This window comes from Canis lupus (genome assembly GCF_048164855.1).
Source record: "Canis lupus baileyi chromosome 4 unlocalized genomic scaffold, mCanLup2.hap1 SUPER_4_unloc_1, whole genome shotgun sequence".
NCBI lineage: Eukaryota > Metazoa > Chordata > Mammalia > Carnivora > Canidae > Canis > Canis lupus.
In genome coordinates this window covers 165,364-170,041 of record NW_027326406.1, presented here as the reverse complement: position 1 = coordinate 170,041, position 4,678 = coordinate 165,364, and the positions used below count along the sequence as shown (strand labels likewise).

The following is a 4,678-nucleotide window of genomic DNA, read 5'->3' as shown; positions in this document are numbered from 1 at the left end:
TGGGCACTTAAAAAAATTTTGTGTATATAAATAAACATTTAAAAACAGAGCTTTGATTGTCAGACATAGTTGTTATGTATATATAATACATACTCAAAACATAATATAATACTGCCTACAAGTAGATTGTCCACATTTTTTTTAAAAGATTTTATTTATTTATTCATGATAGACAGAGAGAGAGGCAGAGGCAGAGACACAGGGAGAAGCAGGCTCCATGCAGGGAGCCTGATGTGGGACTCGATTCCGGGTCTCCAGGATCACTCCCTGGGCTGAAGGTGGAGCTAAACTGCTGAGCCACCCGGGCTGCCCAATTGTTCATATTGTTATGGGCTGAACTGTGTCTCCCAAAATACATGTGCTGAAGTCCTAACCCCCTGTACCTCAGAATATCATAGTATTTGAAGATAGAGTCCTTAAAGAGCAGACTAGAGGAAATAAGGTCATTAGGGACCTTAATCCAATGTGACTATTGTCCTTACCAGGAGAGGAGGACACAGGCAAGCGTAGGGGAAGACCATATGAAGACAGGGAGAAACAGCCATCTACAAGCAGAAAAGAGAAGCCTCAGAAGGAATAGCTCTGTTGAGCTATTGATCTTGGACTTCTAGCTTCCAGATCTGTGAGAAAATAAATTCCCGTTATTGAAGCCACTCAGTCTGTGGTACTTTGTTATAGCAACTCCAGCAAACTAATACTCACATTTTACAAATGAGGGGATTCAAAGTTGGAGAAGTAAAATGACTTGCACAGGTATGTGACACTATCAGGTTCAAATGTGGGTTTATCTGACCAGAAAGTCGTCTCCTGCACCCCACCCCCCAAAGAACACACTCTAGGGAAATAATAGTAAGAACTGCTTCCCTCTAATGAAATAACTTTATGTCCTCCCACCCCCTGCCACCCAAATCCTTTCCACAGGCCTTTGCAGAGCAAGTCACTGCTGCCTCCGTGTCCCATCGTGGAGTATGAGAATTTACTTGTTACCTTGTCTTCAAATATAGGAATTATAAAAGCTTTACACATTTCAGAAGATTCAAGATAACATTTTTCTTCCTGTGATAAACAATGTATTTTAATCCTTTTTTTAAAAGGATATTGACTGGAATCTCATTCTTAGTCACAGTGGATCCCAAAAACTCCTATCGCTGTCCCTTTAGTACTGGTAAGCTTAGAGCACACGTGGATTTTATCAGGCAAAATGAACTCTGGGCAGGTCTGTTTACTGACACAACCAGATCAATGTGCAGATCCAGTGGGTGTGCTGGATAAAGGCAAGGCAGACTGTTTGGTTTCAGGCTGTGTGCTGAGGACACTCTCCCATGATTGCCTAGACTTTGTCTCAACCTTGGTTATTCCTTCCTTCCCTGACATTCAACCCAGAACCAGAAATCAGTGAGGCAATCAGTTTGTAAATAGGGTGGTTACATTGACCAGCTTATAAAGAAAGGAGACAAGGATTGTTTTGAATTCAAAAGGGGCCAAATGACTTACTGTGCAGTGAGACAGTGGGCACCCCTGCAAATAAGCTCTTAAAAAAAAAGATTTATTATTTATTCATGAGAGAGAGGCAGAGACATAGGCAGAGAAGAGGCAGGCTTCTGACAGGGAGCTTTATGTGGGACTCGAATCCCAGACCCGGGATCACACTGTGAGCCAAAGGCAGACACTCAACTGCTGAGCCACCCAGGTGTCCTTGCAGATAAACTCACACAGGTGGTGTACTTAGCAGTTACTTTTCCATTTCTGCCTTCCCAGCTTCTAATATTTGGTCTTACTTAATATTTGTAGCTTTTTAAGTGTTTGTCCTTTTCATTTAATATTGGAGTCTGAGAGTTCAGCACTAGATCTTCTCCTTTTCTTGGTCTACACTTCTTTTTTGATGACCTCTTATCCTTCATCCATGTACTGGTGAAGCTCTCTAACATCGCTAGATAGCACCTCTCTCAGAACTCCAGACTTATATATCCAACTGTCTGCTCAATATTTGCTCTTGGACATCTGAGAGGCAGCTCAACCTCATGGGTACAAACTGAATTCCTAATCTTTCTCCTTGAACCAGTTACTTGTTAGGGTCTTCCTTTTCTCAGTCATGCTAACGTCAGTTTGTCAGGCTATGATCTTTGGAGTTGTCTTGCCTTCTGTGTACCTTCAAAAATAAGACCCAGTGCACCAGGAGGCTCATGCTGGCTCTATCTTTGAGGCATGTTCAAAACCTCACCACCACCTCTGCACTCTGCACCTCTCCCACTTGACTGGGAGCCAAGTCAGATGCTGCTGTTACCTGTCTCAATTCTAGCAGCTCCCAGGTTCATGCAGAATTGACACCATGTCTGCCATGGCCTACATTCATTTTCCTTTTCTCGTTTCTTCTATGACCTGGTAATAGAAGATGATTGCTAATATTTTCCTTGGCACATGAGGCTCCTTGCTGTTTCTCTGACCAGTTGACACAGTCCCTGTTAGTAGGGATTTTGCTCTTGTTGTTCCCTTTGCCTAGAAGGCTCCTTCCCCATTCCATGATGAATCAAACTAGCTTTCTAGGACATGATAGAATGTTCTTTCCCAAGACACCCAAATGCTTAGTCACATCCATCCTTCATAGTCTTTGCTTAGATGTAACCCGTAGGAGGTGTTCTCTGACTACCTGATTAGAGGATACCCCATCCCATTCCCTTTCCCTGCTTTTCATCCTCTAACATGATACATAATTGACTTATTTTGGTTGCAGCTCCATGAAGGAGTGGTTTGTGTTTGTTATGCTGATTGACATAGCCTCAACTACTATAGGCCTCACATGCAGTGGGTGCTTAATAAATATTTGCTAAATGAGTGAATAGAATTCCTCATGCACAATTTCTCTTATTTAGACAGAAAAGTCCCACTGCCTGGGAAGAAAGGGTATGCTCATGGTGGCTTGAGAACGTTCTCTTTGAATTAATCTAAATCTAGTGGGTGTTGTTTTTGGTTCCCTCCTAAGATAAGGTAAAGTTTTCATTTATATTAAATTAGTATGGTTTGGAGGCTCTTCTTTAACTACGTTGATCTCCATTCTTTTAGACATTAAATATGCCCCTTGATATGCAGAAACATTCAACGGATATGGGCTGAAGTGAGCCAAATCAAATTGATTGGCTTCATTTCATCTCCTAGAAAAAAGCACAGTTACCCATTTTGGTTGGTTGTTTTTTTTAATTTATTATTATTATTATTATTATTATTATTTTACATTTCACTGAAAAGTTTTTACTGGCCTTTTGGATAGAAACAGGAATTTATTTGCCAGGAAGTATGATCCCATCATACTTCTGCTGGAACCAGCGCATGGCTTCCTCTTTGCTGATTCTGTGTTTGGCCCCCATGCAGCCTGTCCTGTGCTTCTTGTCTGCAATGCTGAAAGCCTTGCAAGCCTACCCAGGTTTCAGCATCGCACATAGCAATACCACATAGAAGTCTAGGCTGTAGATACCATGCTTGAGTCATATTTGATCCCCAGATCGATGTGCTCCTGGATCCCAAAACCAAAGTTTCCAGTATCGGAGAAGTTATTTTTTCTTAACTCATACTCTCGCACCTTTAGACTTTTCTCCAAGATTTCTTCTGCTTTGGCCCCAGGGACTGTGCAGTGGACAGCAATCTTTTCATTTCTCTTGATACCAAAGGATCTAACCATGTACCTAGCTTTGGAGAACACTGAGGTCTGGCCCGTGAGCTGCTCCAGCACCTTGGCTGTGCGGGTCAGTCTGTCTCCACTCTCCCCCACACAGATGTTGAGGCAGAATTTGCAGATGCGAAGCTCCCACATGGGGTTCTCCTTTTCATCTTGATCCTGCGCCATGGTGGAGAACAGGAAGACTATTAAATTTTTTTTAAAGATTTTATTTATTTGATAGAGAGAGAGAACACGAGCAGGGAGGAGGGTAGAGGGAGAGGGAGAAGCAGACCTCCCTGCCCTTGCTGAGCAGGGAACCCAATGCAGGACTTGATTCTAGGACCCTGGGATCATGACCTGAGCGGAAGGCAGACATCTGAGCTACCCAGGTGCCTCTGGTTGGTTGTTTTTGAGTCTCTTCTTGTCTGATAGTCTTGCTCTGCATTTTATTTGATTTCATTTTATTTTATTCTATTTCCTTTTAAAAATCTCAGGACTAGTGTTATAAGGATTAAAGGAAAAGAAAACTAGTATTTTTAATCAACAAAATCCTTGCTGTTCATATTCATCTTATGGGTTATTTCAGATTGATGAATTTGAAGACACTTCCTTACGATATATGGGAGGAATTCACTTTGTCTCTCAAGTCTCAAAGGGCAGAGTTTCAAATTCTCCAGAAACTAGCTCCTAACAGTAACTAGGCCCAGTCTGTATTCCAAGGGAGGGAGAACCCAGGAACATTTCTCTCCCAGTGGCTCCCAAATCTGGTTCCCTGCCATGCTTAGGAGGTGCAGAGCTCTAGGAGTCATTTCCAGAAAGATGTAGGGGGAGCAATACCAGGGGCAGTTGCCACAGAGCCCCTCCCCCCAGTTTCGGAATCCTCCCTGTGAGACTGTGCATGTCTCTATGCCCTCCAGGTCTGCAGAGCCCGTGGGAGCTGAGAGGAGCATCACTGTCTGTGAGGAATGAGCACACCAAGGAGAGCACTTCTGAAGGTGGTGAGCACAGAACCCAGAATGATGGCAA

The 4,678-nt window shown here is 42.9% G+C and overlaps 1 pseudogene; it reads right to left on the bottom strand.

Annotated features, from left to right (window-relative positions):
• Positions 1 to 3,233: 3,233 nt before the first annotated feature.
• Positions 3,234 to 3,850, bottom strand: LOC140629226 (large ribosomal subunit protein uL5-like; annotated as a pseudogene).
• Positions 3,851 to 4,678: the final 828 nt, after the last annotated feature.